The sequence below is a fragment of the Carassius carassius genome, chromosome 4, assembly GCF_963082965.1.
Source record: "Carassius carassius chromosome 4, fCarCar2.1, whole genome shotgun sequence".
In the NCBI taxonomy this organism is placed as follows: Eukaryota; Metazoa; Chordata; class Actinopteri; order Cypriniformes; family Cyprinidae; genus Carassius; species Carassius carassius.
The window spans coordinates 44,152,651-44,167,124 of NC_081758.1; the positions used below are offsets into that span (position 1 = coordinate 44,152,651).

The 14,474-nt window shown below is 41.8% G+C and overlaps 1 long non-coding RNA gene across 1 annotated transcript; it reads left to right on the forward strand.

Moving 5' to 3' along the window:
• Nucleotides 1-13,211: 13,211 nt before the first annotated feature.
• On the forward strand, nt 13,212-14,216 carry LOC132131878 (uncharacterized). Its single transcript, XR_009428963.1, has 3 exons — nt 13,212-13,347; nt 13,563-13,933; nt 14,053-14,216. It is a non-coding gene; the product is annotated as an uncharacterized LOC132131878 (long non-coding RNA).
• Nucleotides 14,217-14,474: the final 258 nt, after the last annotated feature.

Consider the following 14,474-nt stretch of genomic DNA (forward strand, 5'->3'; position numbering starts at 1 on the left):
CCGTAAGAAAACGAGAGGTTAAGCTTACTGCTAAGGGGTTAATGGCAAAACTAGATGTGTTACAAAAACAAAAAGTACAAATTTGACACAGCATCCCAATTGAAAAAGACTATACGAGGGTTTACGGGTAACAGAGAAAATGAAAATGAGGTCAAAAGTATGTTTGAAAAGTTTACAACACAATGCAAAGAAGCAAAAGAAGCACACGAGTCTCTGATTGTTTTATTGCCTGGTGAAGAGAAAGACAGGCATGAAACCTGGTTTAAAGCAAATGTTATGGGTTGCGGAATTCAGCACTGTGGTAAATAAATGGTTGGATAAGCTACAGGAGGAATGTGATCATGCTGTCAGTGAAATTAAACCCATTGATAGCGTTTCAAATGTAGAAACAAGGGTCAGCAGTCGCACTTCAAGCCACAAAAGTAGCCACCACAGTTCTGGCTCCAGCAAGTCCAATGCCTCTGTGCAACTTGCACGCATTCAGCTTGAAGCAGAAAGGGCCGCTCTTGTCACTCAAGCAAAGTCTTTAAGAGCGGAGCATGATATTGAGCAACAGTTGGAAATGTTACAGAAATGTAAGGAACAAATCGATATCAATGCAAAAATCGTAGCCTCCAATGCAAAGCTATCTGTTGAGGCTATCCTATAAGCCTTGGCATAGATGGGATGGTGTTCTCAACGCGTAGCAGAAAATTCTGACTCCAAACATTAGCTCTCTTTGGGTGGTGGTCCCGTTTATTATGAAGGTAAAAAAGGGATAATTTACATAAAATGATACTTCACCCAGTGCTGAATATTAAAGTGCTGTCATGCTGTTGGTAACCTGAGTGCTCATGGCTACGGTAAGAACCGTGTGTTCCTCGCCATCCACACCCTTTCCTAACTAATTGCAACACCTGTAAATATATCTACCTCCCAGTGACATGTCACACATTGCAACACTCCCACCCAGTGGCTAGAATAATAATAGAAATATTAACCTATCCAGAGAAGGTTAATATATAAATGGCTCCTACACCCGGCCCCATAATTGTGAATGTTTACTTTAACAACAATTACCCAAATTTCCAATTTTAAACTAAAGGAGCCATTTGTGCAATGATAATCTTAAGTACAATCTTCTTCTCTTGAGCTTAGGACATCTGTGGGCAGATCAGCTAGTCAGGATCTCATCTGTGACACTTCGACTTCCATCAATAGGCAGATATTTGTTACTGGCTGTTCCAGCTGATCCGTTTTTGTTTTCAGCAGCACTGAGCGAACGAAGCCTTTCTTGTCAGGGTATGTCTGCGTAATTTTTCCCATCAGCCAGGACCCTCGTGGACCGACAGGATCCATTATGACCACAATGTTTCCAACAGAAAAGCTTCTTTTTGGTCTCATCCACTTCTGTCTCTCCTGGAGTAGTGGTAAGTATTCCCTCACCCAGCGTTTCCAAAAAAGATTAGATAGGAACTGCACCTGCCTCCATCTTCTCTTCAGATACAGGTCATCCTTACAAAAGAGCCCAAGAGGGAGGTGTGGCTTTGACTTTAAGAGTAGGATGTGGTTGGGTGTAAGTGCTTCGAGGTCATTCGCATCATCAGAAGCCTTTGTAATGGGACGACTATTGAGAATGGCTTCGACTTCACAAAGAATGGTATGAAACCCTTCATCCAGTGTTTGGAGTCTGAGCGTGGAAGAAAGGACCCTTTTCACAAGACGAATAAGATGCTCCCAAACCCCTCCATGATGAGACCCAGCTGGAGGGTTAAAGGACCATGTCAGACCATTCTGCAGTAAGACATGCTGAATCTTCTGTTGGTCTAACTCCGCAATGGCTTCCCTTAACTCCCGCTCAGCTCCTATGAAGTTGGTGCCATTATCTGATGTCAGGTGTGTCACCTGACCTCTGCAACACATGAAACGGCGGATGGCATTTATGCATGAGTCAGTGTCTAAAGCATAAGCAACTTTGAGATGAACTGCCCTGCTCGCCATGCAGGTAAAGAGAACGCCATAGCGCTTTGCTCTGCCCCTGCCCTTCTTCACCTCAATTGGCCCAAAGGGGTCGACTCCCACATTTGTGAAAGCAGGTAAGTCTGGCACAATCCTCTCTACTGGTAGGTCAGCCATTTTTTTGTTCCCCTGTCTTTCCTTGGAGGCGGCGACAAACTACACACTCAGAGATGACCTTCCTCCAAGCAGAATTGGCATGAGTAATCCAGTATTGCTTCCTGAGAGAAGAGAGCATGTGATTTCTACCTGCGTGATCCAGCCTTTGATGGATATACTTTAAGATGAGTTTGGACACATGCTGCTCTTTAGAAAGAATGACAGGATGTTTTTCAATTTCTTGAATGGCAGCCCTACTAAGCCTTCCTCCCACTCGCAGCAGTCCATCCTCCAACACTGGGTCGAATTTGTAGAGGTCACGGTTTCTTTTGACAGATCCTCAGTTTTTCAAAACTGCAATCTCATCGGAAAACCTTTCTTGCTGGGAAAAACAGATGATGGCACTTTCTGCCCTCTCAAGGTCACCTGCAGTCAGTGACTGTCCACGAAGTGCCAATTTTTCCCTTTGAATTTCGGCATAGAGGTAGTCACTTCAAGAACCTTTCTCCTTTTGGACAGGGTTAGAAGCACATCTCTGAGTCTGAACATCCATGCCACAGACGTTATCAGCTTCTTAAAATCTGAAAAGTAGCTTAAAAACACCATTGTTGCATTCAGTGGACGATGGGATACAAAGGCATTCATGAGTAGATCTTTCTTCACCTCCGGGTCACCCAAAGGGATTAGAGGTTGTTCCATGATGGTCTTAGGCCATTCCACCTCTCCCCTCAAGAGAAAGTCTGGTCCCTTCAGCCACCGCCTGCATGCAAGAAATTCTTAAGCACTTAGACCCCTGGAGGCCTCATCTGCTGGATTAAGTTTTGTGCCAATGTGTCTCCACTGTGCAACATCCATTTCATTTCTAATCACAGCCACCCTATTGGCCACAAATGTATGAAACCTCCTGATCTCGTTTCCAATATACTTTAAAACAGTTGTACTGTCTGTACAGAATACTGATGGGTATAAATCCAGCTGCAACTCCCTCTTCAGCATGTTGTCCACCTGGACAGCCAGGACAGCAGCAGTCAGCTCAAGGCGAGGAATTGTTATTTGCTTTAAAGTAGCAACCCTGGCCTTGCCCAAGATAAAAGCAATACTGACAAGATTTCTCTTATTCTCCATCCTGAGATATGACGCAGTTCCGTAGCCATACTCACTGGCATCGGAGAAGTGATGCAACTGCAGGTGAGTAGGTGTTTCAAAATCCTTCGGCTTGATGCACCGGTCCACAGTGAGATCAGTGATGTGATTTGAGATCAGCCAGCCATTTAGACCACTGCTCGGAGAAGACATGAGGTATGTTGGCGTCCCAGCCGATGTTCAGCCTACACATATCCTGCAGCATCCTTTTTAACAGGTAAAGTAAATGGTGCAAGAAAACCCAAAGGGTCATAGATAGATGACACCACAGACAATATGCCACGTCTTGTATGTGGGTGCTCTTCGATGGCTATCCTAAAGGTCAGCATGTCTGTATCTATGCACCAATGAAGACCAAGATCTGTTTCGACAGGACTTGCCTTTTGATCCAGGTTAAGCCCCTTTGTGGTCTTGGAGCGCTGTGGCTGAGGAATACTAGCCAAGACCTCACTGCTGTTGCTTGTCCACTTCAACAGGAGGAATTCTCTCTTCGCACAGGCTTCAGTCAATTCATGCGCCATTTTTATGGCTTTAGCCTCTGATGACACAGATTTTAAACAATCCATGTAGAAATTTTGGAGTATTGTGTTCAAAACACTAGGTTCAAAGTTGTCTTTGTAGTCTTGCACAATTCTCCACAGTGCATAATTCGCACAACTGGGCGAAGACACGGCCCCAAAGAAGTGAACTCTCATCCTGTATTGCATGGAAGCTTGTCTTGTATCGCCATCAGGATACCACAAGAAGTGTAAAAAGTCTGTGTGCTCCGGAGTCACCCTCACCTGATGGAACATGGCTTGGATGTCTGCCATCAGCGCTACTCGTTCTTGTCTAAACCTAGTAAGTACGCCAAGTAAGGTGCTTGTGAGGTGAGGCCCCTGCAACAGCTGAGAATTCAATGAAATTCCTTTAAACACAGCAGCACATTCAAAGACCACTCGAAGGGTTTTCTTTTTTGGATGGTATACCCCATGATGGGGAATATACCACACCTTGATGTCAATGTCAATGTCAAATTTATTTATATAGCACCATTTATCCCAACCGAGGTTGTCCAATGTGCTGCACATATTGTAATAGACAATTGCACAAAACAAATAAGCAATAAAAACATCATAATAAAACAAACATTTCAATACCACTTCCTCACTTAGAATATGCTAATTCAAAAAGATGCGTTTTTAGCATAGTTTTAAAAACAGATAAGGATGATACAGAGCGAATACACAGAGGTAAAGCATTCCATAATCTGGGGGCAGCTACTGAAAAAGCCCGGTCGCCTCTGCACCTCAGCTTTGACTTTGGGATACATAGCAGCTTCTGGTTAGATGACCGGAGAGAAAGAACAGGACGATACTCAGTAAGTAGTTCCGAAAGATACGGAGGGGCCAGACCATTTAATGATTTAAACACCAAAAGAATAAGTTTGAAATGTACTCGATAACGCACGGGCAACCAGTGCAAGAACGTTTTTTAGTCCTGGTTAAGAGTCTAGCTGCTGCATTTTTAACTATTTGTAACCGGGATAAAGCTGACTGGCTAATCCCAAAATATAGTGAGTTACAGTAATCCAGTCTCGTCGTAATGATCAATTGTTCAAAGTTTTTACTCGTCAAAATGGGTTTAACTTTAGCTAGTAGTCTAAGCTGAAAGAAACATGATCTAACCACAGTATTGATGTGTTTGTCAAATTTCAGTTTATCATCAAAAATAACCCCTAAATTTTTAACCCAAGGTTTTACAGAGGAAGATAACTCACCCAAATTTATTTTTGGTGAACTAACAGAGTCTGAAGGACCGAATACTATTATCTCAGTTTTACTCATTAAAATTAAGAAAATTTAAAGACAGCCAGGCTTTTACATCAGTCAAACAAGTCATGAGTGCTTCTAAGCCATTGGAACTCTTTTTTTTTAAGGGCAAATATATTTGAGTGTCATCTGCATAGCAGTGAAATGACAGACCATGCTTCCTAAAAATAGAACCCAATGGTAGCATATACAAAAAAAAAAGAATCGGAGCTAAGATTGAACCCTGAGGTACACCACATGCTAAAGGAGCTGACTCAGATGAGTGTTCACCCATATTAACATTAAAACGTCTATTTAAAAGATATGAATTGAACCATTCAAGAGCGTTTCCTGTTATGCCTGCGCAGTGCTCCAGGCGAGTAAGAAGGACTGCATGGTCAACAGTGTCAAACGCCGCACTCAAATCTAGGAGCACAAGCACAGAATGGTTTCCAGAGTCGCCAGCAAGTAGAATATCATTTAAAACCTTCAGGAGTGCAGTCTCTGTAGAGTGGAATTTTCGAAAACCTGATTGAAAGACCTCAAATATCTTATTTTCATCTAAAAAACTCTGCAATTGTAGAAGCACTGTTTTCTCGAGGATCTTTGTAATAAAAGACAAATTTGAAATTGGTCTATAGTTTTCTAAAACAGTAGGATCTAAATTATGTCTCTTGAGCAAAGGATATACTGTAGCATGTTTTAACGCATCAGGTACAGAACTAGTTTCAAAGCATCGGTTAATCAGAGTCACAAGATATGGACCCACTACATCAAAAACTTGTTTCAGGAAATAAGGAGGCAAGATGTCAACGGTAGAGCCTGACGGCTTAAGCCGGCATTTTATTTCTTGGAGATATTCAAAAGAAATAGGTTTGAATTGACTAAACTCTGCACAACAAACAGAGTAAATGGACGGATCAGAATCAGGGTGAGATATCCCCCGTCTAATAGAATTAATCTTTTCAACAAAGAATCTCAAAAAATCCTCACACGTTGTTTTTGACACAGCAGGGTACTTTGATACCGTTGGGTTGACAACAGTGTTAAAAACAGTAAAAAGAGTTTTGGGCCTATGGAAATTATTATTGATAATGTCTGCAAAATACCTTGATTTTGATTCTTTCAGTGCCTTCTGATAATTAAACAATGAATCTCTTAATAATTCCAGCGAAATCTGGAGCCGGTCCTTTTTCCACTTTCGCTCCGCCCGTCTACAGAACTGCCTCGAGGCGCGAACGTTATCGTCAATCCAGGGTCCAAATCTAGGTTTGAGTTTTAAAGTCTTTACAGGAGCAATTGAATCCAAGATAATCAAAGAAGTCGAGTTAAATTTAAGTAGGAGCTCATCTGGACTCAGATCACACTGACTTATGTCAACTCTTTGAACAGCATCACAGAAAGCTAATGAAAAGGATAAGCTAGTAGATGGAGTAATTCTTCTAGATTTACGGACACATTTAGTAACTTTAGTACAAGTTGATACCCAGGGAACAGAAAACATAACAGTTTTATGGTCAGAAAACCCATTTTCAGTTACTTCAAGCTCGTAAAGTGAAATGCCATAAGGAAGCACAAGGTCAAGAGTATGTCCCGACTGATGAGTCGGGACATTCACATACTGAATGAAATCAAAGGCATTTATCAGATTAGAAAATTCTTTAGATGAGTCCGTTGTGCAACACACATGGATGTTGAAATCACCAAGGATTAACAGTTTATCAAATTTGGGTAAAAATTCCCCCAAGAAGTCTGCAAACTCGTTTAAAAAATGTATATTGTGCTTAGGAGGACGGTATATCAAAGCAACCAGTAGTGGACCATTCAGATCAAATGTAAACAACTGCAGTTCTGATAAGCATGAAACATAGTTTGGCTGCAAGAAAATCTGTCTTTAAAAATAGAGATCAGTCCTCCACCACGGCCTGTTGTACGTGGTGAATTAAAAAACAGTTTTGTGGCAAAAGATCAGAAAACGGACTTAAGTCCCCATTTGTAAGCCAGCTTTCAGTAATAAATAAAAAATCAAGGTCCCGCGAGGAGAAGTCATTAATAATAACAGTCTTATTTACCACTGATCTGGCATTTAGCAACGCCATCCTTAGATCAGGTAGATTTTCAGTCGACTCCGAATTCCGAATCCGAGAAAAATTTTGAAGATTACTCACACAAACTCCAGCGCGGTGAAAACGAGGCGAGCCGTAGGCAGGTAGCGGAGCAGCTTCAGCCATAATCATTGAAGTGTTCTTATTCCATTGATACACTGGGTCCAGAGAGCGCCAGCGAATGGAGAAATCGCCGACCAAACCCTTCACATGGAAACCCAGAAAGGATCGACGCGACTCTAGTTGTTGTTGTTGTTGTTGTTGAGCCAGGAAATGCTTCAACTTAACGGCAAAGCCACCCCGTCTTCCGCGTTTTCTCCTACGTCTCCTCACCGGTAGAGAACACGGCCAGCGGCGCAGGTAGCCAGGTATGGACGTCAGAAACGGAGATGAATGAGATGAGCCGTTTCGTGCTTGATATATCAGATCGTTTGTACTAGTTTGCAAACTTAAAAAGAGTTAGTCTGTCATATATCAATATTGAGGAAGCGCATTGTGTTAGATAAAAGATCAAACAGCATAAAACAAACAAACTAAGGACTGGACCAGGCATCCAACGGCAAGCCACACACAACGGTGCCATCTTTCAAAATACCTTGCCGTCATCTCGCTTCAACTGCTGATGTGGTACAAGCTCAGCATACCCCTTTTCAATGACTTCGGAGAGGAAAGCTATGTACTCTTGATGATAATCTTTATTCCTCTTGAACTTCCTGCGAAGACTTAAGAGACGCTGCTTTGCGATGCTATAATTATTTGGCAAGATGACATCTTTAGCCTTAAATGGCAAGTCAAAGCAATAGTGTCCTTCTTCAAGCTGAATTGAAGACTCAATTATTTGCATAAATCTTTGATCCTCTCTAGAAAGGCAAACATGGTCTGATTTTTCATTGAAATCCTGATGGTATTGGGAAACCAATAAGTCTTGTAGCTTGGCGACTGAGATCCTATTAACAGTGACTTCAGGAAGGCATATCTTGCCTTTACGCGGCTCACCACCTCTCAGCAGGCCATTCACGACCCACCCCAGTAGAGTCCTGAGAGCATAAGGATCTTTGCCTTGGTTATTTATTATTTCCCATGGTTCCATGAGATTGGATGGCACGTTCAACTCCTCCATATGCTGTAAATCTTCCATAACATTACTACAGTCCCTTAAAAGGATTGAAAAGGACTGCAGAGCATTAATGTCATCAACCCTCATCGTAGGCCATGTCATAGCCTTCTCCATATAAACTACAGCAATTTTTCTTTCAATAGATTCTTTGCTCTCTCATAGCCATGCCCAGGAGCCATGTTATAGCAACTCCGAACCAGTTCTCTGGGCTGCCCTCTGGTATGTTGTTCAAGATAATAAAGACATTCTTGTTTATCTGTAGTTTTCCTTTCAATTGCTTGCTCAAAAGCTCTAATGAAGGCAGTATACTTAAGTGGATCACCATCAAACTCTGGGATAGCTCGTGGCGGAAGAGAGGCTAAGGCTTGGTTCTGTATCAGCTGACCGATTATGTTAGTTTGCTGTTGCAGAAGGTCATACAAAGTAGGGTGTTGAACATGGTCAACAGAGGAATGATGGTGCGACTGTGATTGCATACATGTACTCCCTTGTGAGGTCAGTGGTTGAAACCCTGCTGTTGGAGCGTTGGTGAGTCTGGATCTGTCAGAAGACTGGGCTTGTGGAATATGTGGCCTTTCCTTAGGCCATACAGCCAATGGCAGAGAATGGTCCCATTGGAAAGAGACAGTTTTAGGAAGTTGCAAGACAGGAACTGTTTTCGCATAACTTGATGTTTGTGATTTCAAATGAGCATGACGATAGGCATTCATGGCATCCTCTCCATTATCCTCTCATACTCCTCCACATCTTCACCACCACACACATTTTCAAACACAGACAATCTAGCCGTAGCAACAGCCAATTTGGCCTCAACATCTAGCTGTTCCTTTTTCCTTTTCAGCTTTGCCTTTTCCATTTGAAGGGCTGCTGCTTCAGCATCAATGTCATGCTTTTTTCTCAAAGCAGCTGCAGACTGTAAAAGTGCAGCCCTTTCAGCCTTTGCCTTTCAACGCACAGAACTAATATTGGAAGCCTTTGAATGGACAGAAGAGTGATTTTTATGTTTTGACCCTTTACTTGAGACATTGGAAATACTATCTTCAGGCCTTATATCAACATTTGTTATAGACAGCACATCAAGATTCTCGTCATCATTTTTTGCAGCAGCATCGGCCAACCACTTCTTCACGTCATTCTCAAATGTATTAAATTCCACTGTTTTATGTGCAAGCCAATGTTGTTGTTTGTCGTATTCAGAATCTGGCATAGGCATTTCCAGCAACGTAGTTTGGGTTTCTGAAGCCTCATTGCACAACGTGGTATATTTGTTTAGACATTTCTTCACATCAAACACATTTTGAGATGTTCTTTTTCCAGAAAGAATGATAACCGCACAATTAATCTTGCTCATGCAGAGGCAACCAACAGCACACACAACATAGCACTTTCAATTTTAAGAAGCAACAACACTGAAACAGTCTTTCATTTCAATTTCGAGAGTCCACCTTTTTCCAATTCCATACATCAGCAGAAATATATGAAAGTGTACCCACCAGCTTTCCGTGATTGCGGTCTGCGTGAGGACTTACAGATGTTTTAATTATAACTTCCAGGCTCCGTGAAAGGTAAGCAATCCAATGAAATGGGCAATCCTTTCAATATCCAAGCGATCAGGCCACTCCTGTCCAATTCAGAAGCATCTCCCAACGAAAAGGAATAGGTTATTACTGTGTTGAGGCTATCCTATAAGCCTCGGCATAGATGGCATGGTGTTCTCAATGCGTAGCAGAAAATTCTGAGTCCAAACATTAATTCAATTCAATTCAATTCAAGTTTATTTGTATAGCGCTTTTTACAATACAAATCGTTACAAAGCAACTTTACAGAAAATTATGTTTCTACAATATTTAGTAGTAGCTAGTAGTTTGTGCACGTTTGACTGACAGGATTTTAGAAAAATAAAAATAATAATAATAATACAAGACGTAGTCAGCTAGATGATGAACTATCAATATTATTAATTAATAGTAATTATATGATGCAGTCACACATGTAGCAATAATTGTTAGTTCTGTTTGTTGATTCAAGGTTAGGATCATCTGGGGTCCTCTGAGGGTCAGCATCATCTCTTCTCAGGTGTTCTGGATCCAGACTGGAGCTTGTGTAAATCCTAGTTACCACGGGATGTAAATCCCGTGGCAAAACATAGAAACAAGATAGAGACATCATTAGCATAGCTGCTGATCCAACAAAGTAAAATTAGTTTAACCCAAGCTAAAGAATAAAAATGCAGATGCAACTATACTCACAATTTAAGAGATACATTAGCTCTCTTTGGGTGGTGTTCCCGTTTATTATGAAGGTAAAAAAGGGATAATTTACATAAAATGATACTTCAAGTGCTGTTGGTAACCTGAGTGCTCATCCAGAAGTTGAGACAAAGCTAAGGACTACAATGCAAAGCAGCACAGATGTTACCTCACAACCTGCTTCATCTCATCATGAACAGCAACATGCATCTTCAAGACCTAGATCAACTGCTTCAGTATATGGTGGAAGGTTTGGTTTCACACAGAATATGCTTCAAAAACATCAAGAAATAACAGAACTGCTAATACAGCAGCAAAAGTCTCAACACTCGCCACCACGTGAGATTCCAGTGTTTGAAGTTTTGAATGAGCTCCTTTTACATTATAATCCTCTACGTCCGCTACGTTCTCAAAACTCAGGCAATTTGATAATACCTAGAATATCAATATCAACTGCGGGCGGCAGATCCTTTTCCTATTTGGTGCCTAAACTCTGGAATAACCTACCTAACATTGTTCGGGAGGCAGACACACTCTTTCGGTTTAAATCTAGATTAAAGACCCATCTCTTTAACCTGGTTTACACATAACATACTAATATGCTTTTAATATCCAAATCCGTTAAAGGATTTTTAGGCTGCATTAATTAGGTAAACCGGAACCGGGAACACTTCCCATAACACCCTATGTACTTGCTACATCATTAGAAGAATGGCATCTACGTTAATATTAGTCTGTTTCTCTCTTATTCCGAGGTCACCGTAGCCACCAGATCCAGTCTGTATCCAGATCAGAGGGTCACTGCAGTCACCCGGATCCAGTACGTATCCAGACCAGATGGTGGATCAGCACCTAGAAAGGACATCTACATCCCTGAAAGACAGCGGAGACCAGGACAACTAGAGCCCCAGGTACAGATCCCCTGTAAAGACCTTATCTCAGAGGACCACCAGGACAAGACCACAGGAAACGGATGATTCTTCTGCACAATCTGACCTTGCTGCAGCCTGGAATTGAACTACTGGTTTCGTCTGGTCAGAGGAGAACTGACCCCCGACTGAGCCTGGTTTCTCCCAAGGTTTTTTCGTATTGCTTGGCGGGAAAGTAACCTATCCTACAGAAAAGCATTAAAAACTGCTAGATCCAATTAGTTTTCTTCTCGTTTAGAAGAAAACAAACATAACCCCAGGTATTTATTCAATACAGTGGCTAAATTAACGAAAAATAAAGCCTCAACAAGTATTGACATTTCCCAACACCACAGCAGTAATGATTTTATGAACTACTTTACTTCTAAAATCGATACTATTAGAGATGAAATTGCAACCACTCAGCCATAAGCTACAGTATCACATCAGACAGTGCACTATAGACCCCCTGAGGAACAGTTCCACTCATTCTCTACTATAGGAGAGGAAGAATTGTATAAACTTGTTAAATCATTTAAACCAACAAGATGTATGTTAGACCCTATACCATCTAAGCTCCTAAAAGAGGTGCTTCCAGAAGTCATAGATCCTCTTCTGACTATTATTAATTCCTCATTCTCATTAGGATATGTCCCCAAAACCTTCGAACTGGCTGTTATTAAGCCTCTCATCACAAAACCACATCTTGACCCCAAAGAACTAGTTAATTATAGACCAATCTTGAATCTCCCTTTTCTGTCCAAGATACTAGAAAAGCTGCTATCCTCACAATTATATTCCTTCTTAGATAAAAATGGTATATGTGAGGATTTCCAGTCAGGATTTAGACCGTATCATAGTATTGAGACTGCTCTTCTTAGAGTTACAAATGATCTGCTCTTATCATCTGATTCGTGGGTGTATCTCTCTATTAGTTTTATTGGATCTTCGTGCTGCGTTTGACACAATTGACCACAACATTCTTTTGCATAGACTTGAACACTTTGTTGGCATCAGTGGAAGTGCTTTAACATGGTTTAAATCGTACTTATATGACCGCCATCAGTTCGTAGCAGTGAATGAAGAATGTTTGTCTGTTTCTCTCTTATTCCGAGGTCACCGTAGCCACCAGATCCAGTCTGTGTCCAGATCAGAGGGTCACTGCAGTCACCCGGATCCAGTACTTATCCAGACCAGATGGTGGATCGGCACCTAGAAAGGACCACTACTGCCCTGAAAGACAGCGGAGACCAGGACAACTAGAGCCCCAGATACAGATCCCCTGTAAAGACCTGGTCTCAGAGGAGCACCAGGACAAGACCACAGGAAACGGATGATTCTTCTGTTTTTCTTCTGATTCTTCAACTGAGCCTGGTTTCTCCCAAGGTTTTTCTCCATTCTGTCACCGATGGATTTTCGGTTCCTTGCCGCTGTCGCCTCTGGCTTGCTTAGTTGGGGTCACTTCATCTACAGTGATATCATTGACTTGATTGCAAATAAATGCACAGACACTATTTAACTGAACAGAGATGACATCACTGAATTCAATGATGAACTGCCTTTAACTATCATTTTGCATTATTGACACACTGTTTTCCTAATGAATGTTGTTCAGTTGCTTAGACGCAATGTATTTTGTTTAAAGCACTATATAAATAAAGGTGACTTGACTTGACTTGACTCGTCTGCACAAAGATCCTCTTTGTGCACTGCTCATGAAGAGGGTTTTTACTTTCTCAAGAACCTTCTCTGCTCTTATGACTACAGCTCACAACAGACAACCATTTATCAAGAACTGTGTTTCCTCTTATGGACAGGACGCTGTTTGTTTGGTTGATGCAGTTCTGTTATCAGAGGTAACGGAGATCATGTCCGGGAGACAGATGTGTGTGAGTGTGGGTCGCAGCGCTTCTGATGAGCTCAGGTGTGATCGCACAGCAGGTGAGTGTCTTTCACACACAGTTACACCAACATGTTCTGTATCAAACAGATATTCATGTCTAAGTCTCTGTCTAACAAGTCATAGCCAAATCATAGAGTGGAGAGTTACAAGTTGGTGTAAACTACAGTGAAAAGGGAACCTGCAGTCTCTTGTACTCTTGGCTCATCAAGCATTACACTCCGATGTCAAACAAACATTCACCATTTGTGTTCAGGTGGACATGAGCAACAAATCCCTGACAGAGATTCCTGAAGACACGCCTACAAACATCACCGGATGGATCCTGAGCAACAACTCCCTTGTGATGTCTGCCTCGGATATAAACACCTTACAGAAACATCTCAGGATTAAGATGCTAGACCTTTCTTATAACCACATACAGACGCTGCTTCCTGGAGCCTTTGACAATCTCACAAACCTTGAGATATCTTAAACTGAGGGGAAATAGATTGCAAACCCTTGACAAAGACATCTTTAAAGGAGTGAGAAATTTGAAGAGTTTGGATCTGAAGGAGAACCCATGGATGTGCTCCTGCTCGCTCACAAGCCTATTCAAAGAGCTGAATGACTCTGGTGTATTAATAGGTGAGAACGAGTCCTTTTAGTTGGGTTTTATCTTCAGATATGGTGCATATGCCTTTGCCTATTTAATGTTTGTTTTTATTTGATTTATTAATCTGCAAACTCACGTGTTGGTCTTGCAGGGAAAGAAGTCACTTGTTACAGGCCTCAGAAAACAGCTGTGCTTGACGGAAACCCTTCCTGCTCAATTCAAGCCACAACCATCCAAACCTCTGTGGAGACATCTACAGCTACCACACTGAACCCCTGATCAACCCCAACACCAGCGGCACCCATAGAGCCCAGCAACAGCAGTCAGGTCACCGGCTCCAGCCGAGGTAAACACCTGCCATCTCTAAAACACTGTGACTTGTGCTGAGCTCAAACAGTGCAGCTGTGAAAACATAAAGCACACCGTTACAGCACTCGTTAGCTTGTCATTAGCGTCTTTATTCGAACCTATCGCTGTTTTCTTTTATCCTCTCCCTCGCTCCAGTTTTTCACAAGTTCATCAAACAACCGCAGTAAGAATTTTCATCAAGCACGGTGAGTAATGGCTTCTCCT